Source organism: Oncorhynchus nerka, linkage group LG22, assembly GCF_034236695.1.
Source record: "Oncorhynchus nerka isolate Pitt River linkage group LG22, Oner_Uvic_2.0, whole genome shotgun sequence".
Taxonomy (NCBI): domain Eukaryota; kingdom Metazoa; phylum Chordata; class Actinopteri; order Salmoniformes; family Salmonidae; genus Oncorhynchus; species Oncorhynchus nerka.
In genome coordinates, this window is record NC_088417.1 from 8,639,006 (window position 1) to 8,660,970 (window position 21,965).

General features: G+C 46.6%; 1 pseudogene; it reads left to right on the forward strand.

Annotated features, from left to right (window-relative positions):
* The first annotated feature begins 16,296 nt into the window (after nt 1-16,296).
* LOC115125489 (C-C chemokine receptor type 3-like) overlaps nt 16,297-21,965 on the forward strand; it is a 29,109-nt pseudogene continuing 23,440 nt past the window's right edge.

The window sequence follows — 21,965 nt, forward strand, 5'->3', positions numbered from 1 at the left end:
GCTCACCTTACTGAGTGTACAGGAACATTATCCTGCTCACCTTACTGAGTGTACAGGAACATTATCCTGCTCACAGGAACATTATCCTGACCTTACTGTGTACAGGAACATTATCCTGCTCACCTTACTGAGTGTACAGGAACATTATCCTGCTCACCTTACTGAGTGTACAGGAACATTATCCTGCTCACCTTACTGAGTGTACAGGAACATTATCCTGCTCACCTTACTGAGTGTACAGGAACATTATCCTGCTCACCTTACTGAGTGTACAGGAACATTATCCTGCTCACCTTACTGAGTGTACAGGAACATGTTATCCTGCTCACAGGAACATTATCCTGCTCACCTTACTGAGTGTACAGGAACATTATCCTGCTCACCTTACTGAGTGGACAGGAACATTATCCTGCTCACCTTACTGAGTGGAGAGGAACATTATCCTGCTCACCTTACTGGAAGGAACATTATCCTGCTCACCTTACTGAGTGGAGAGGAACATTATCCTGCTCACCTTACTGAGTGTACAGGAACATTATCCTGCTCACCTTACTGAGTATAGGAACATTATCCTGCTCACAGGAACATTATCCTGCTGACCTTACTGAGTGTACAGGAACATTATCCTGCTCACCTTACTGAGTGTACAGGAACATTATCCTGCTCACCTTACTGAGTGTTACAGGAACATTATCCTGCTCACCTTACTGAGTGTACAGGAACATTATCCTGCTGACCTTACTGAGTGTACAGGAACATTATCCTGCTCACCTTACTGAGTGTACAGGAACATTATCCTGCTCACCTTACTGAGTGTACAGGAACATTATCCTGCTCACCTTACTGACAGGAACATTATCCTGCTCACCTTACTGAGTGTACAGGAACATTATCCTGCTGACCTTACTGAGTGTACAGGAACATTATCCTGCTGACCTTACTGAGTGTACAGGAACATTATCCTGCTGACCTTACTGAGTGTACAGGAACATTATCCTGCTCACCTTACTGAGTGTACAGGAACATTATCCTGCTCACCTTACTGAGTGTACAGGAACATTATCCTGCTCACCTTACTGAGTGTACAGGAACATTATCCTGCTCACCTTACTGAGTGTACAGGAACATTATCCTGCTCACCTTACTGAGTGTACAGGAACATTATCCTGCTCACAGGAACATTATCCTGACCTTACTGAGTGTACAGGAACATTATCCTGCTCACCTTACTGAGTGTACAGGAACATTATCCTGCTCACCTTACTGAGTGTACAGGAACATTATCCTGCTCACAGGAACATTATCCTGCTCACCTTACTGAGTGGAGAGGAACATTATCCTGCTCACCTTACTGAGTGTACAGGAACATTATCCTGCTCACCTTACTGAGTGTACAGGAACATTATCCTGCTGACCTTACTGAGTGTACAGGAACATTATCCTGCTGACCTTACTGAGTGTACAGGAACATTATCCTGCTCACCTTACTGAGTGTACAGGAACATTATCCTGCTCACCTTACTGAGTGTACAGGAACATTATCCTGCTCACCTTACTGAGTGTACAGGAACATTATCCTGCTGACCTTACTGAGTGTACAGGAACATTATCCTGCTCACCTTACTGAGTGTACAGGAACATTATCCTGCTCACCTTACTGAGTGTACAGGAACATTATCCTGCTCACCTTACTGAGTGTACAGGAACATTATCCTGCTCACCTTACTGAGTGTACAGGAACATTATCCTGCTCACCATTACTGAGTGTACAGGAACATTATCCTGCTCACCTTACTGAGTGTACAGGAACATTATCCTGCTCACCTTACTGAGTGTACAGGAACATTATCCTGCTGACCTTACTGAGTGTACAGGAACATTATCCTGCTCACCTTACTGAGTGTACAGGAACATTATCCTGCTCACCTTACTGAGTGTACAGGAACATTATCCTGCTCACCTTACTGAGTGTACAGGAACATTATCCTGCTCACCTTACTGAGTGTACAGGAACATTATCCTGCTCACCTTACTGAGTGTACAGGAACATTATCCTGCTCACCTTACTGAGTGTACAGGAACATTATCCTGCTCACCTTACTGAGTGTACAGGAACATTATCCTGCTCACCTTACTGAGTGTACAGGAACATTATCCTGCTCACCTTACTGAGTGTACAGGAACATTATCCTGCTCACCTTACTGAGTGTACAGGAACATTATCCTGCTCACCTTACTGAGTGTACAGGAACATTATCCTGCTCACCTTACTGAGTGTAGGAACATTATCCTGCTCACCTTACTGAGGTAAGGAACATTATCCTGCTCACCTTACTGAGTGTACAGGAACATGCTCACCTTACTGAGTGTACAGGAACATTATCCTGCTCACCTTACTGAGTGTACAGGAACATTATCCTGCTCACCTTACTGAGTGTACAGGAACATTATCCTGCTCACCTTACTGAGTGTACAGGAACATTATCCTGCTCACCTTACTGAGTGTACAGGAACATTATCCTGCTCACCTTACTGAGTGTACAGGAACATTATCCTGCTCACCTTACTGAGTGTACAGGAACATTATCCTGCTCACCATTATCCTGCTCACCTTAGTGTACAGGAACATTATCCTGCTCACCTTACTGAGTGTACAGGAACATTATCCTGCTCACCTTACTGAGTGTACAGGAACATTATCCTGCTCACCTTACTGAGTGTACAGGAACATTATCCTTACTGAGTGTACAGGAACATTATCCTGCTCACCTTACTGAGTGTACAGGAACATTATCCTGCTCACCTTACTGAGTGTACAGGAACATTATCCTGCTCACCTTACTGAGTGTACAGGAACATTATCCTGCTCACCTTACTGAGTGTACAGGAACATTATCCTGCTCACCTTACTGAGTGTACAGGAACATTATCCTGCTCACCTTACTGAGTGACAGGAACATTATCCTGCTCACCTTACTGAGTGTACAGGAACATTATCCTGCTCACCTTACTGAGTGTACAGGAACATTATCCTGCTCACCTTACTGAGTGTACAGGAACATTATCCTGCTCACCTTACTGAGTGTACAGGAACATTATCCTGCTCACCTTACTGAGTGTACAGGAACATTATCCTGCTCACCTTACTGAGTGTACAGGAACATTATCCTGCTGTACAGGAACATTATCCTGCTACTGAGTGTACAGGAACATTATCCTGCTCACCTTACTGAGTGTACAGGAACATTATCCTGCTCACCTTACTGAGTGTACAGGAACATTATCCTGCTCACCTTACTGAGTGTACAGGAACATTATCCTGCTCACCTTACTGAGTGTACAGGAACATTATCCTGCTCACCTTACTGAGTGTACAGGAACATTATCCTGCTCACCTTACTGAGTGTACAGGAACATTATCCTGCTCACCTTACTGAGTGTACAGGAACATTATCCTGCTCACCTTACTGAGTGTACAGGAACATTATCCTGCTCACCTTACTGAGTGTACAGGAACATTATCCTGCTCACCTTACTGAGTGTACAGGAACATTATCCTGCTCACCTTACTGAGTGTACAGGAACATTATCCTGCTCACCTTACTGAGTGTACAGGAACATTATCCTGCTCACCTTACTGAGTGTACAGGAACATTATCCTGCTCACCTTACTGAGTATACAGGAACATTATCCTGCTGGCTTTACTGGGTCGATAGGAACATTGGCCTGCTGGCTTACTGGGTGGAGAGGAACATTAGCCTGCTGGCCTTACTGAATATTAGCCCGAGCTATTTAGGAGAGATATCACACCTGGCACAAATTATTATCTAGTTATTTTTTCCCTGCCGAGGGGTGCCTTATACCTGCGCCCAGAAGGGACTAGTACAAAGTCTGGCTACAGGGGGTGGCTTGGGTCTAAAATTATTTTGTGAGCCTTGCGGAGGGCCCTGACCTTAAAGATCTCATCCAGGTCTGTCTGTTTGACTCCTTGGATATAATTATTGAGTCTTTCCACAATAGTGGCACAATACTGGCACGTGCTATCCGATGTGGTGCAGCCAACGGGTTTCTCCACGCATCGCGCCGACAGAAACAAACATCTTTCTGGTAAGAAGAGCGGCGGGGGCGTATGCCTCATGACTAACGAGACATGGTGTGATGAAGGAAACATACAGGAACTCAAATCCTTCTGTTCACCTGATTTAGAATTCCTCACAATCAAATGTAGACCGCATTATCTTCCAAGAGAATTCTCTTCGATTATAATCACAGCCGTATATATCCCCCCCCAAGCAGACACATCGATGGCTCTGAACGAACTTTATTTAACTCTTTGCAAACTGGAAACCATTTATCCGGAGGCTGCATTCATTGTAGCTGGGGATTTTAACAAAGCTAATCTGAAAACAAGACTCCCTAAATTTTATCAGCATATCGATTGCGCAACCAGGGGTGGTAAAACCTTGGATCATTGTTACTCTAACTTCCGTGACGCATATAAGGCCCTGCCCCGCCCCCCTTTCGGAAAAGCTGACCACGACTCCATTTTGTTGATCCCTGCCTACAGGCAGAAACTTAAACAAGAGGCTCCCACGCTGAGGTCTGTCCAACGCTGGTCAGACCAAGCTGACTCCACACTCCAAGACTGCTTCCATCACGTGGACTGGGACATGTTTCGTATTGCGTCAGATAAAATATTGACGAATACGCTGATTCGGTGTGCGAGTTCATTAGAACGTGCGTTGAAGATGTCGTTCCCATAGCAACGATAAAAACATTCCCTAACCAGAAACCGTGGATTGATGGCAGCATTCGCGTGAAACTGAAAGCGCGAACCACTGCTTTTAATCAGGGCAAGGTGTCTGGCAACATGACCGAATACAAACAGTGCAGCTATTCCCTCCGCAAGGCTATTAAACAAGCTAAGCGTCAGTACAGAGACAAAGTAGAATCTCAATTCAACGGCTCAGACACAAGAGGCATGTGGCAGGGTCTACAGTCAATCACGGACTACAAGAAGAAACCCAGCCCAGTCACGGACCAGGATGTCTTGCTCCCAGGCAGACTAAATAACTTTTTTGCCCGCTTTGAGGACAATACAGTGCCACTGACACGGCCTGCAACGAAAACATGCGGTCTCTCCTTCACTGCAGCCGAGGTGAGTAAGACATTTAAACGTGTTAACCTCGCAAGGCTGCAGGCCCAGACGGCATCCCCAGCCGCGCCCTCAGAGCATGCGCAGACCAGCTGGCCGGTGTGTTTACGGACATATTCAATCAATCCCTATACCAGTCTGCTGTTCCCACATGCTTCAAGAGGGCCACCATTGTTCCTGTTCCCAAGAAAGCTAAGGTAACTGAGCTAAACGACTACCGCCCGTAGCACTCACTTCCGTCATCATGAAGTGCTTTGAGAGACTAGTCAAGGACCATATCACCTCCACCCTACCTGACACCCTAGACCCACTCCAATTTGCTTACCGCCCAAATAGGTCCACAGACGATGCAATCTCAACCACACTGCACACTGCCCTAACCCACCTGGACAAGAGGAATACCTATGTGAGAATGCTGTTCATCGACTACAGCTCGGCATTCAACACCATAGTACCCTCCAAGCTCGTCATCAAGCTCGAGACCCTGGGTCTCGACCCCCGCCCTGTGCAACTGGGTACTGGACTTCCTGACGGGCCGCCCCCAGGTGGTGAGGGTAGGCAACAACATCTCCTCCCCGCTGATCCTCAACACGGGGCCCCACAAGGGTGCGTTCTGAGCCCTCTCCTGTACTCCCTGTTCACCCACGACTGCGTGGCCACGCACGCTCCAACTCAATCATCAAGTTTGCGGACGACACAACAGTGGTAGGCTTGATTACCAACAACGACGAGACGGCCTACAGGGAGGAGGTGAGGGCCCTCGGAGTGTGGTGTCAGGAAAATAACCTCACACTCAACGTCAACAAAACTAAGGAGATGATTGTGGACTTCAGGAAACAGCAGAGGAACACCCCCTATCCACATCGATGGAACAGTAGTGGAGAGGGTAGCAAGTTTTAAGTTCCTCGGCATACACATCACAGACAAACTGAATTGGTCCACTCACACTGACAGCGTCGTGAAGAAGGCGCAGCAGCGCCTCTTCAACCTCAGGAGGCTGAAGAAATTCGGCTTGTCACCAAAAGCACTCACAAACTTCTACAGATGCACAATCGAGAGCATCCTGGCGGGCTGTATCACCGCCTGGTACGGCAACTGCTCTGCCCTCAACCGTAAGGCTCTCCAGAGGGTAGTGAGGTCTGCACAACGCATCACCGGGGGCAAACTACCTGCCCTCCAGGACACCTACACCACCCGATGTTACAGGAAGGCCATAAAGATCATCAAGGACATCAACCACCCGAACCACTGCCTGTTCACCCCGCTATCATCCAGAAGGCGAGGTCAGTACAGGTGCATCAAAGCTGGGTCTGAGAGACTGAAAAACAGCTTCTATCTCAAGGCCATCAGACTGTTAAACAGCCACCATTGAGTGGCTGCTGCCAACACACTGTCATTGACACTGACCCAACTCCAGCCACTTTAATAATGGGAATTGATGGGAAATGATGTAAATATATCACTAGCCACTTTAAACAATGCTACCTTATATAATGTTACTTACCCTACATTATTTATCTCATATGCATACGTATATACTGTACTCTACATCATCGACTGCATCCTTATGTAATACATGTATCATTAGCCACTTTAACTATGCCACTTTGTTTACTTTGTCTACATACTCATCTCATATGTATATACTGTACTCGATACCATCTACTGTATGCTGCTCTGTACCATCCCTCACTCATATATCCTTATGTACATATTCTTTATCCCCTTACACTGTGTATAAGACAGTAGTTTTAGAATTGTTAGTTAGATTACTTGTTGGTTATCACTGCATTGTCGGAACTAGAAGCACAAGCATTTCGCTACACTCGCATTAACATCTGCTAAACATGTGTATGTGACAAATAACATTTGATTTGATTTGATTTGTTGCTAGTCGAGCGAGGATTGGAAAATGTCTGTTAAAAAACACCAGCCAGTTGTTCAGCACAAACGCTTTCACACACTTATTAACACACTCCACTTATTTTGTCTGGGCTTTTGTTTGTGTTACATCCCCTGAACAACTTCAAAACATCACCCTGTTTAACAACAACCCTCGCAAACATTTGTAATGATGTTCTGGCCCACTTTCTCAACCCTAGTTCAGCACAGGTTTTTCCCCTGTCTATGTGGGGGGTACTAGCCATGTTCTGGCCCTCATATCTCCCAAGGTCAGCACTGGTTTTTCCCCTGTCTATGTGGGGGGCACTAGCCATGTTCTGGCCCTCATATCTCCCAAGGTCAGCACAGGTTTTCCCCTGTCTATGTGGGGGGCACTAGCCATGTTCTGGCCCTCATATCTCCCAAGGTCAGCACAGGTTTTCCCCCTGTCTCTGTGGGGGGCACTAGCCATGTTCTGGCCCTCATATCTCCCAAGGTCAGCACAGGTTTTTCCCCTGTCTCTGTGGGGGGCACTAGCCATGTTCTGGCCCTCATATCTCCCAAGGTCAGCACAGGTTTTTCCCCTGTCTATGTGGGGGGCACTAGCCATGTTCTGGCCCTCATATCTCCCAAGGTCAGCACAGGTTTTCCCCCTGTCTCTGTGGGGGGCACTAGCCATGTTCTGGCCCTCATATCTCCCAAGGTCAGCATAGGTTTTTCCCCTGTCTCTGTGGGGGGCACTAGCCATGTTCTGGCCCTCATATCTCCCAAGGTCAGCACAGGTTTTTCCCCTGTCTCTGTGGGGGGCACTAGCCATGTTCTGGCCCTCATATCTCCCAAGGTCAGCACTGGTTTTTTCCCTGTCTATGTGGGGGGTACTAGCCATGTTCTGGCCCTCATATCTCCCAAGGTCAGCACAGGTTTTTCCCCTGTCTATGTAGGGGGCACTAGCCATGTTCTGGCCCTCATATCTCCCAAGGTCAGCACAGGTTTTTCCCCTGTCTCTGTGGGGGGCACTAGCCATGTTCTGGCCCTCATATCTCCCAAGGTCAGCACAGGTTTTCCCCCTGTCTCTGTGGGGGGCACTAGCCATGTTCTGGCCCTCATATCTCCCAAGGTCAGCACAGGTTTTTCCCCTGTCTCTGTGGGGGGCACTAGCCATGTTCTGGCCCTCATATCTCCCAAGGTCAGCACAGGTTTTTCCCCTGTCTATGTGGGGGGCACTAGCCATGTTCTAGCCCTCATATCTCCCAAGGTCAGCACTGGTTTTTCCCCTGCCTATGTGGGGGGCACTAAAGCCATGGATTTAATCCCTTGCCAGGCCACCCTTGAGTTTCCTGAGGAGAGGCTCCTCTCCACCCTTTGCTTGTATGCCTCCTTGTTCACCAGTCTTTGATCTCACGTTGTACATCTCTTTCACCTTCAGCATAAACTGTCTTCTTCCTATTAAGTAGTGATTTTAGTTATTTTGATACCCAAGGCTTATTGTTAACGAAGATTGTATAGGTTTTATTAGGCACAACGGACTCAACACACAGAAGTTTACATTAGTCTGAAACAACATCTGTGAGTTCATCAAGATCAGAGCTGTTGTCCTCAAATACCTCCCACGTAGTACAGTCAAAACACCCCTGAAGACCAGATACCTCCCACATAGTACAGTCAAAACACCCCTGGAGACCAAATACCTCCCACATAGTACAGTCAAAACACCCCTGAAGACCAGATACCTCCCACATAGTACAGTCAAAACACCCCTGGAGACCAAATACCTCCCACATAGTACAGTCAAAACACCCCTGGAGACCAGATACTTCCCACATAGTACAGTCAAAACACCCCTGAAGACAAGTGAAATATCTCCCACATAGTACAGTCAAAACACCCCTGGAGACCAAATACCTCACACATAGTACAGTCAAAACAACCCTGGAGACAAGTGATACTGTTGTCCTTCCAGATCTGGACAGTTTGAACTGTGTGGGTCAAGCTTGTGACTCAACAAACTGTTGGAGTCATTTGCGCTTTGCAATGCCACGGTTGGTTCCCACAGGGGAATACCTTTTTTTTTTTTTTTTTTTTAAATACGTAAGCATATGCAATCGCTACTGTCAGTCGCTCTGGATAATAGTGTCTGCTACATGACTAAAATGTAGAAATGTATCGAACGAGGTGATCTAGACATCCTCCACTGGTGTGGAAGGTTACAGCCAGTCCCTATTCAATCAGTCATCGAGCCGTTCGTCGTATGAAGTTTCATTGCTGCCCTCTTCTGGTCTAACGAAGCTGCAGAACTAAGTTTGTCACAGCAGTCATCTACATTCCAATTGAAGCTTTTCCCTGCTCACATTCTATTTGCATTGTACTGTAAAGACATGGTATGGGCTATGGAGTAGAATGATATCAGTGAATAACATCCACATAGACCAGTTACATTGATTTAATAAGTGTTCTTCCTAACATGAACAAAAAGGAGATTTTTTTTCAGGTGGTTAGGGTTAAAGTATTGAAACACAATTTTTATTTCATGTTTTATTTCATCTTTATATAACCAGGAAGGGGTCATTGAGATTTGAAAAATATTTTTCAAGAGCATCCTGGCCAAGATATGCAGCACCAAGTCATTACACAATTACAGACAGACAACATGCAAAACTACAAGTAATCTAGTAAAAAAAAACAAAGAATTCACAAGAGTATAACAAAATCATAAAACAGCACATTAAAAACATCGACAGGTCAGTGAATCAGTCTAAAAAATCCTTCATCAATGATTTAAAAACACCAATGGGCCCTCTTCCATCTCATTCCCCTTCAGTAGTTGGTGACTAAGCTGTCACACATCCTTCCTGCAGGCCAACTGTCTGTTTTTCTATGTCCAGGGGATTGAAGGTCCCCAGCGAGACCCGGGAGCCAGTGGATGCGATAGCCCAAAGGATTGTCCATCACCCATTTTAATTAGCGATTATGCTAATGCAGCCGCTATTTATCCCCAGTGTGTGGGCTTTTCTCCGCTCTCCAAATAGCCTACTGATAATACCATAATTATCCCTCCCAATGTTAGATTTTGTTTACCAAAGTGCATTTGGGATAGAAAAAAAAGTAATTGTAGTCTTTCGTTGTTGAGTAAATGGGCTATCGTCTTGGATTTTTAAATAGCTTTCTGTTTTATGAAGGAGGCATCATCAGGTCTGTGTGTGTTGAGAATGATGGGGTAGTCTGTCATGCAATCTTGTTTGTGCGACCACATGAGCTTGTGTTTGTTTGTGCGCGCATGCGTGTGTCTGTGAATGTATGCTGTAGAGTGAGTGTGTGTCTGTGTACGCTTGTGAGTGAGTATGTAGAGTGTGTACAGTATGCCTGGGAGTGAGCGAGCATGTGTGTGTGTGTGTGTCTCAGTGTTTAGCATGCTAACTTTCTATGTGTCTTTATTCAGGGGAACGAGGGGCCGATGACTTTCCAGGGCTGCAAGGCCCAAAGGTGACAAAGGCACATGATGGGAGTATTGTTTTTTAATTTTACCTTGCAAGTCAGTTAAGAACAAATTCTTATTTACTATGACAGCCTACTGGGGAACAGTGGGTCAACTGCCTTGTTTAGGGGCAGAACAACAGATTTTTAAATTGCTTGGGAATTTCATCTTGCAACCTTTCGGTTACTAGTCCAACGCTCTAACCACTAGGCTACCTGCTCTAACCTCTAGGCTACCTGCCTCCCCTCCACTCTAACCACTAGGCTACCTGCCGCCCCTACACTCTAACCACTAGGCTACCTGCCTCCCCTCCACTCTAACCACTAGGCTACCTGCCTCCCCTCCACTCTAACCACTAGGCTACCTGCCTCCCCTCCACTCTAACCACTAGGCTACCTGCCGCCCCTACACTCTAACCACTAGGCTACCTGCCACCTCTACACTCTAACCACTAGGCTACCTTCCACCTCTACACTCTAACCACTAGGCTACCTGCCACTCTACACTCTAACCACTAGGCTACCTGCCACCTCTACACTCTAACCACTAGGCTACCTGCCACCTCTACACTCTAACCACTAGGCTACCTTCCACCTCTACACTCTAACCACTAGGCTACCTGCCACTCTACACTCTAACCACTAGGATACCTGCCACCACAACACTCTATCCACTAGGCTACCTGCCGCTCCTACACTCTAACCACTAGGCTACCTGCCACCTCTACACTCTAACCACTAGGCTACCTGCCACCTCTACACTCTAACCACTAGGCTACCTGCCACCTCTACACTCTAACCACTAAGTTACCTGCCTCCCCTCCACTCTATCCAGTAGGCTACCTGCCGCCCCTACACTCTAACCGCTAGGCTACCTGCCTCCCCTCCACTCTAACCACTAGGATACCTGCCACCTCTACACTCTAACCACTAGGCTACCTGCCACCTCTACACTCTAACCACCAGGCTACCTGCCACTCTACACTCTAACCACTAGGCTACCTGCCACCTCTACACTCTAACCACTAGGCTACCTGCCACTCTACACTCTAACCGCCAGGCTACCTGCCACTCTACACTCTAACCACTAGGCTACCTGCCACCTCTACACTCTAACCACTAGGCTACCTGCCACCCCAAAGTAGCCTCTGGACACGCAACACAGGTGCTCTCTCTGCCGCCACTCCCCCAGTACACACACACACACTCTCTCTCTCTCTCTCTCTGTCTCTGTCTCTCTCTCTCTCTCTCCTGTTAACTATTACATTTTAAAGTGGAACTGACAGCGTTTTAACTAGTTTGCAGATATGAAACAAACAGACGATCATAATCTCAGTCAGAAAATATTAAATTCCTAGTTTATGCTACAAAACCATCTTTATAGGAGGTTTAAAAAATAAATGTATATATATTTGACTCAACATTCCATGATGTACACTAAGACATTGTTGGCAGACTAGATGGATGCAGTTCAATGTATGATTAATATAATTTACCAATACATTTCTTGGTAGTCCCAAAAATATTGGTTGTAAATCACAGCTGGCCTGGTACATTGTTTGCTGCCTACATTTGGGATGCACTGTTTCAGTTTCAATATATTGGACAAAAACAGACGAATGTATCTAAGGCTGGGAATGTCAATACAATCAAACTAGCAAGGCCAATGATCACAAGTCAGTCATAACTATTTATGTAGAAAGCTAAAAACACAGAGCCCAACATTAGCTAGCTAGCTCGCTGCTAGGAGGACATCATATCATTGGAGCAGTGGAAGAGTGTTCTCTCATTTGCAAGCTAGCCAACTTTAGACAGTTAGCTTGGGTGCTTGGTTGGCACAACGCATGCATTGGCTGGCAAGCTGCACAGAAGGATAAGCAGGCTATTCCCCATCACTCAATTTTGATGGCCAACTAGCTGAACAAGTTTGAGAGGTTTCACCTAATGTTCCTTCATTAGATTTTAGCTCATCTTGTTGTTGATGTGCATACAGGGAAAGATAGCCTGCCTTTTCATGGTTGTTTGATCAATAGGACTGTAAAGTTCCCAAATGTAAGAAGACTCCCAATGGTATTTAGCTACATATTTACAGAAATCCAAGTGTATTTTTGTGACTTTTTGCTGAATGCTTTGAAGTGATCTAAAGTCTGTCACGAACCGGCTCAAAGCCCGTAACAAAAGGGAGACAACGTGGAGATAACGAGTAACAAAACATATATTTATTAAATAAAGTAAACTAAGTACAATATACAATGGTGTGTGTAATCAGTAGTGTAAGTGAGTGTTTTGCATGAATGTGATAATGCAGGGTGTTGAAAGGTGCCAAAAGGCCACCAAGAAACACAACAAAATCTAGAAAGGTGTCTGCATGGAGAGAGTCTCCTCCATGAATGTGGAAGAGGTGTATTTATCCTGGGAGACACCGGGCCCAGGTGTGTCTGCATGGAGAGTCTCCTCCATGAATGTGGAAGAGGTCTAGTTATCCTGGGAGACACCGAGCCCAGGTGTGTCTGCATGGAGAGAGTCTCCTCCATGAATGTGGAAGAGGTCTAGTTATCCTGGGAGACACCGAGCCCAGGTGTGTCTGCATGGAGAGAGTCTCCTCCATGAATGTGGAAGAGGTGTATTTATCCTGGGAGACACCGGGCCCAGGTGTGTCTGCATGGAGAGAGTCTCCTCCATGAATGTGGAAGAGGTGTATTTATCCTGGGAGACACCGGGCCCAGGTGTGTCTGTATGGAGAGAGTCTCCTCCATGAATGTGGAAGAGGTGTATTTATCCTGGGAGACACCGGGCCCAGGTGTGTCTGCATGGAGAGAGTCTCCTCCATGAATGTGGAAGAGGTGTATTTATCCTGGGAGACACCGGGCCCAGGTGTGTCTGCATGGAGAGTCTCCTCCATGAATGTGGAAGAGGTGTATTTATCCTGGGAGACACCGGGCCCAGGTGTGTCTGCATGGAGAGAGTCTCCTCCATGAATGTGGAAGAGGTGTATTTATCCTGGGAGACACCGGGCCCAGGTGTGTCTGCATGGAGAGAGTCTCCTCCATGAATGTGGAAGAGGTCTAGTTATCCTGGGAGACACCGAGCCCAGGTGTGTCTGCATGGAGAGAGTCTCCTCCATGAATGTGGAAGAGGTCTAGTTATCCTGGGAGACACCGAGCCCAGGTGTGTCTGCATGGAGAGAGTCTCCTCCATGAATGTGGAAGAGGTATATTTATCCTGGGACACACCTGGCCCAGGTGTTTCCCATGTAGCTGACGACCCTGACGATGTAGCTGACGACCCTGACGATGTAGCTGACGACTCCGCCCCCGGCGTCCTAATAAGGAAACAAGAACAAAGAGAGAATACGGCAGACAGAGTGGGAGGGTCGTCACAAGTCGCTCTGTTGGAAATGCCTGTAAACACACAGTCCAGTTCAAAGTGGATGATGACAGGCCCCTTGTGACAAATGGCTTGTTTACATATAGGCCTACTGTACCTCTGATTGGCTTTGGCGCACCGGTCTGCTTAGACTCCGGTCCTGGATGAGACAGATGTTTTTAAATCGAGTTTTATTTACTGCAGTGTCTTAATAATTGTCCAAAGGCACAGCTGCTTTCCCACTCTATATTTGCTATACAATTTTCTTAAAATGCCTTCCTTTGTATTCCCAAACATTCTATGAATTTAGGAAAATGTGAAAATGACCATATTTAAGCACTTGCTTGTTAGAAAATGTAAAAAATATGAATATTTAATGTTGCTAAAATGCTGTTAGTTCCAATTTAATGTAGTCCATTTAATGGTGCTGGATAAAGTCTCAAGTTAGTTTTTAAAGTTAGTATTTGGGGCAGGGTAAGCTGTCCCTAGCTCCCTACCTACAGACTATTTCCACCCAGATATTGGGGCAGGGTAAGCTGTCCCTAGCTCCCTACCTACAGACTACTTCCACCCAGATATTGGGGCAGGGTAAACTGACCCTAGCTCCCTACCTACAGACTACTTCCACCCAGATATTGGGGCAGGGTAAGCTGTCCCTAGCTCCCTACCTACAGACTACTTCCACCCACATATTGGGGCAGGGTAAGCTGACCCTAGCTCCCTACCTACAGACTACTTCCACCCAGATATTGGGGCAGAGTAAGCTGTCCCTAGCTCCCTACCTACAGACTACTTCCACCCAGATATTGGGGCAGGGTAAGCTGTCCCTAGCTCCCTACCTACAGACTACTTTCACCCAGATATTGGGGCAGGGTAAGCTGTCCCTAGCTCCCTACCTACAGACTACTTCCACCCAGATATTGGGGCAGGGTAAACTGACCCTAGCTCCCTACCTACAGACTACTTCCACCCAGATATTGGGGCAGGGTAAGCTGTCCCTAGCTCCCTACCTACAGACTACTTCCACCCAGATATTGGGGCAGGGTAAGCTGACCCTAGCTACAGACCTACAGACTACTTCCACCCAGATATTGGGGCAGAGTAAGCTGTCCCTAGCTCCCTACCTACAGACTACTTCCACCCAGATATTGGGGCAGGGTAAGCTGTCCCTAGCTCCCTGCCTACAGACTACTTCCACCCAGATATTGGGGCAGGGTAAGCTGTCCCTAGCTCCCTACCTTTGGACTACTTCCACCCAGATATTGGGGCAGGGTAAGCTGTCCCTAGCTCCCTACCTTTGGACTACTTCCACCCAGATATTGGGGCAGGGTAAGCTGTCCCTAGCTCCCTACCTACAGACTACTTCCACCCAGATATTGGGGCAGGGTAAGCTGACCCTAGCTCCCTACCTACAGACTACTTCCACCCAGATATTGGGGCAGGGTAAGCTGTCCCTAGCTTCCTACCTACAGACTACTTCCACCCAGATATTGGGGCAGGGTAAACTGACCCTAGCTCCCTGCCTACAGACAACTTCCACCCAGATATTGGGGCAGGGTAAACTGACCCTAGCTCCCTGCCTACAGACTACTTCCACCCAGATATTGGGGCAGGGTAAGCTGTCCCTAGCTCCCTACCTTTGGACTACTTCCACCCAGATATTGGGGCAGGGTAAGCTGACCCTAGCTCCCTGCCTATAGACTACTTCCACCCAGATATTGGGGCAGGGTAAGCTGACCCTAGCTCCCTGCCTACAGACTACTTCCACCCAGATATTGGGGCAGGGTAAGCTGACCCTAACTCCCTGCCTACAGACTACTTCCACCCAGATATTGGGGCAGGGTAAGCTGACCCTAGCTCCCTGCCTACAGACTACTTCCACCCAGATATTGGGGCAGGGTAAGCTGTCCCTAGCTCCCTACCTTTCGACTACTTCCACCCAGATATTGGGGCAGGGTAAGCTGACCCTAACTCCCTGCCTACAGACTACTTCCACCCAGATATTGGGGCAGGGTAAGCTGACCCTAACTCCCTGCCTACAGACTACTTCCACCCAGATATTGGGGCAGGGTAAGCTGTCCCTAGCTCCCTACCTTTGGACTACTTCCACCCAGATATTGGGGCAGGGTAAACTGACCCTAGCTCCCTACCTATAGACTACTTCAACCCAGATATTGGGGCAGGGTAAGCTGACCCTAGCTCCCTGCCTACAGACTACTTCCACCCAGATATTGGGGCAGGGTAAGCTGACCCTAGCTCCCTGCCTACAGACTACTTCCACCCAGATATTGGGGCAGGGTAAGCTGACCCTAACTCCCTGCCTATAGACTACTTCCACCCAGATATTGGGGCAGGGTAAGCTGACCCTAGCTCCCTACCTATGGACTACTTCCACCCAGAGCCTCCACTAAGAAGATTCAGCATGTCACCTTTCAATCGTTTCGGCACACCAGGAGAGTCAGGCTTCCCCGGGTCCAGTCTGCCTTGGTTCAAAGGTGGAGAAGGTAAGGACACCAGCACGCACCACCATAGACTTTGGGTCTCTATTAATCTTTACATGATTCCTTGCATCCTCTCTCTTCGCCTCCTCAAAAATTCCTTGGACAAGAATATTTGATGGGAGGGGTCCTTTTAACCTTCTCCAATATGGTTGAGAAGGTGGCAAGGAGATAGGATGCGAGGAATCAAGGAAAGACAACTGAGATGGAGCCCGAAATCTCAGTTAACAAAACTGTGTTATAACCTGTAGGGGATCCATTTGGCTTAATGAGGCAGCGTATTGCTCTAAAGAGAGGATGTATCAATGATTTATGGCTCTCCGTATCAGGGAGCTTGATCTTTTGCACGTATTGCAGTAAACATTGATGCCTTTTTGCAAAATGCATATTTCATTCCTCTTACGTGTTATCATTCACACACACTGAGAGCTTGTCCTTCATGCTGTATGCAGGCATATTCAGACACCTGCTTGTTGATTATTAAAGACATATGTTACACAATATTTTTCAGGGGGAAATTAGAGAGGCGTGTCCCAGACGAAGTCTGGTATCTTCATCTTCGTTTCGTCTGTATCAGAAACACGTCGCGGCTCGGTTCATTGTCATTTATTCTCTTCATAGTTACAATCAGTTATCAGGTTTGTGGATGGTTGTTCCAGTGACTTGTAGAGCTCACATGACACAGCATATGCAACAATGCCCTATTATCTAAACAATCAAGACCATACTTAGAACCCAGCACTGTACATATAACCCATTTCTGCACTAAGAACCCTGTACGAATCCTTCACTGTACCTAGAGCCCTACACTATACCTAGAGCCCTACACTATACCTAGAGCCCTACACTATACCTGGAGCCCTGCACTGTACCTAGAGCCCTACACTATACCTAGAGCCCTGCACTATACCTAGAGCCCTGTACTGTACCTAGAGCCCTGCACTATACCTAGAGCCCTACACTATACCTAGAACCCTGCACTATACCTAGAGCCCTGTACTGTACCTAGAGCCCTGCACTATACCTAGAGCCCTACACTATACCTAGAGCCCTGCACTATACCTAGAGCCCTGTACTGTACCTAGAGCCCTGCACTATACCTAGAGCCCTACACTATACATAGAACCCTGTACTGTACCTAGAACCCAGTACTGTACCTAGTGCCCTGCACTATACCTAGAGCCCTACACTATAGCTAGAACCCTGTACTGTACCTAGAACCCTGTACTGTACCTAGAGCTCTGTACTATTCCTAGAGCCCTGCACCATACCTAGAACCTTGTACTGTACCTAGAGCCCTGTACTGTACCTAGAGCTCTGTACTATACCTGGAGCCCTGTACTATACCTAGAGCCCTACACTATACCTAGAACCCTGTACTGTACCTAGAGCCATGGACTATACCTAGAGCCCTGTACTGTACCTAAAACTCTGTACTGTACCTACAACCCTGTACTGTACATACAGCTCTGTACTGTACCTAGAGCCCTGTAATATACCTAGAGCCCTGTACTATACCTAGAGCCTTGTATTATACTTAGAGCCCTGTACTATACCTAGAACCCTGTACTGCTCGCCTCCCTACCACTGAGGAAGTACAGTTCCCGCTCAGCCCAGTCAAAACTGTTCGCTGCTCTGGCCCCCCAATGGTGGAACAAACTCCCTCACGACGCCAGGACAAGCGGAGTCAATCACCACCTTCCGGAGACACCTGAAACCCCACCTCTTTAAGGAATACCTAGGATAGGATAAAGTAATCCTTCTCACCCCCCTTAAAAGATTTAGATGCACTATTGTAAAGTGGCTGTTCCACTGGATGTCATAAGGTGAAAGCACCAATTTGTAAGTCGCTCTGGATAAGAGCGTCTGCTAAATGACTTAAATGTAAATGTAATGTAAATGTACTATACCTAGAACCCTGTAATATACCTAGAACCCTGTACTGTACCTAGATCCCTGTAATATACCTAGAACCCTGTACTGTACCTAGATCCCTGTAATATACCTAGAACCCTGTACTGTACCTAGAACCCTGTACTATACCTAGAACTCTGTACTGTACCTAGAGCCCTGTACTATACCTAGAACCCCGTACTGTACCTAGAGCCCTGTAGTATACCTAGAACCCTGTACTGTACCTAGATCCCTGTAATATACCTAGAACCCTGTACTGTACCTAGATCCCTGTAATATACCTAGAACCCTGTACTGTACCTAGAGCCCTGTAATATACCTAGAACCCTGTACTGTACCTAGAGCCCTGTACTATACCTAGATCCCTGTAATATACCTAGAACCCTGTACTGTACCTAGAACCCTGTACTGTACCTAGAGCCCTGTACTATACCTAGAACCCTGTACTGTACCTAGAGCCCTGTAATATACCTAGCCATCGTATCTCTACAGGACACCGTCAAAAAAATAATGAATTCAAGGCACGTCTTAGTCACACTTTACTTTCCTAAGGGGAGGAACAAAGTTTCTCACACCGCAGTCGGTCCTCCCTTAAGGGCCCTGTGCTGTGACTACAGAGCGCAGCGTCTTTTGCGCTCTGCTTTGATTCATGCTACCTATAGCCTTACGATCACAGCGGGGCGGCCCTGATAGAGGCAGATAGCAGAGCAGCGTGGAGGGACGGGAAACTCAGGTGATGTGGTTTTTAAAGGTCGATGAGACCCTCGCATCTCTCCTTGGCCGTGAATGCTAATGATGACCTTTTAGAAGTAAGTGCACTCCTAACCCCCAAACCCCCCCCCCCCCCCCCCCCCCGCGCCAACCCCGTATCTTATTCCAGAGTGAACGAGGCACCGATGGAGCCCCCTGGACCCCCGAAACGCGAGTGAACGCAGTTAAATGATCAGGCCACTAGGTGGAGGTAGATGTCATATTGACTTTGACCACGAGGAGGTTTTTCCTTTAGTCTTGACAGAGACTGTGAAGGATTAACATGTCATATTTACATAACACTAGCAGTAAACTATTTGTAGTCATAACTTTCCCTGCGTTGACTGCACTGGCTGTATTTGATATAAAACAGAATTAGGCAGACTGCGTCGTTTATTTGATTCTTACTGTTGTAAGAAGGCAGCAAGGAAAAACACATATTTCTGCTTTCATCAGAGCAGAGTGAATGCAGAGTTGTGAAAGAGAGAGTGTCTTTGATATTCAAGCAGAACGTTTTTAACAGGCTCTTACCCTCCTTCTACGCCAGGGTGAATCAGGGCCCAGGGGAGGGAAAAGAGAGGTTTGTAGAACTAGGCTACTGCCTCACATTTCTGCTACACTACGCATGTTACGTCAATATGAAGTCCTACTTGCCACACAGAAACCAATGAGACGTTCAACCTTCCACACGGAAACCAATGTGACGCTCTACCTGCTACACAGAAAACATAGTGACGTTCTACTTGCCACACGGATACCAATGTGACGTTCTATTTGCCACACAGAAACCAACGTGATGTTCTACCTGCCACAAGGAAACCAATGTGACGTTCTACCTTCTACACAGAAACCAATGTGACGTTCTACCTGCCACAAGGAAACCAATGTGACGTTCTACCTTCTACACAGAAACCAATGTGACGTTCTACCTGCCACAAGGAAACCAATGTGACGTTCTACCTGCCACAAGGAAACCAATGTGACGTTCTACCTGCCACAAGGAAACCAATGTGACGTTCTACCTGACACAAGGAAACCAATGTGACGTTCTACCTGCCACATGGAAATCAGTGTGATGTTCTATCTCCCACACGGAAAACAGCATTCTACCTGCCACACGGAAACTATGTGACCAATGTGATGTTCTAGCTGCCACACGGAACCCAAAGTGATGTTCTAGATGCCACATGGAAAGCAATGTGATGTTCTACCTCCCACAAAGAAACCAATGTGATGTTCTACCTGCCAAACGGAAAACAATGTGACGTTCTACCTGCCAAACGGAAACCAATGTGACGCTCTACCTCCCACACGGAAACCAGTGTGACGCTCTACCTCCCACACGGAAACCAGTGTGACGCTCTACCTCCCACACGGAAACCAGTGTGACGCTCTACCTCCCACACGGAAACCAGTGTGACGCTCTACCTCCCACACGGAAACCAGTGTGACGCTCTACCTCCCACACGGAAATGAATGTGACGTTTTACCTCATGGTTATCAGAAAGGCAGTTGGTGACCATATTTCTCCTCAGGGTATTCGGAAAGGCACCACGGGGACATTGGCGTCAGAGGCACCAACTGGAAGAAAGGGGACATGGGATACGGGGGGGCACTGGCCTGTTGGGATATCCCGGCGAGGACAGTTTGCCTTGGCAACTGGGAACACCAGGCTACCCTGGGAAACCTGTGAGTTTTCCTGGATCCTGACCTTTCTCTAAAATCATCCTGTCCGTTTCTCCAAACCTTTGCCATCCAGGCGCCAACCGTCTCACCCATTGTGGCCTTATCTGTGTCTTACAGGGGACGCCTCCCTCTGACAACCACTTGATGAAGCTCTGCAGGGTTGTGTTGCAGAGTAAGTACCTGTCACAGCCAACCCAGCGGTAGCTCTGCAGTGTCAATAACTAAAGTGCAAATTGAAGTAAGCTTGAAAGCGCATGAATTGTTGTTGACTCAGCAGCTTAAAACTGTCGGGATTAAACAATACACACATATATTGAAATGTAAATTGAGTGTTGGGACTTGACTACGCCTTTGAATTCATGTTAAATATGTACATTTTCTTAGGGGGTGGATCAGCTTTAATATTGCAGACAGATTGTGGCTTCCATCAATGTAATTGTCTGCATCATTTCCAATTCCCCATATATATATATATATATTTTTTTTTTAATATTTTATTTTATTATTTTCCTCTAACCCTACAATATAAACAAATGAGCAACAACACTTAGGCTTCTGCTCTACTTCCAGCTTATACAGTACATACTACTATATATACATATACAGTACATACTACTATATATACATATACAGTACATACTACTATATATACATATACAGTACATACTACTATATATACATATACAGTACATACTACTATATATACATATACAGTACATACTACTATATATACATATACAGTACATACTACTATATATACATATACAGTACATACTACTATATATACATATACAGTACATACTACTATATATACATTTTACAGACACAGTATATTTTACGTGAGTTTTCATTTGATTTTTTAGCCCTGTCCTACAGCTCCATCCAACCCATACCATCTATCTCTGAAGACCATCCAGTTTCTATTTGCTACATAGTTTCCAATTGTGCTGTGATGTTTTACCACATTTCTTTACAACCTTTCTATTCTCATAGTTTCTACATATTGTAAATTAAAGATAAAAAAATGTTTGCTAAGAGTACTGTTATATACAACAACACAACTACAACATCCGCAGAGTACGACCCTGCCTCACACAGGAAGCAGCGCAGGTCCTAATCCAGACACTTGTCATCTCCCGTCTGGATTACTGCAACTCGCTGTTGGCTGGGCTCCCTGCCTGTGCCATTAAACCCCTACAACTCATCCAGAACGCCGCAGCCCGTCTGGTGTTCAACCTTCCCA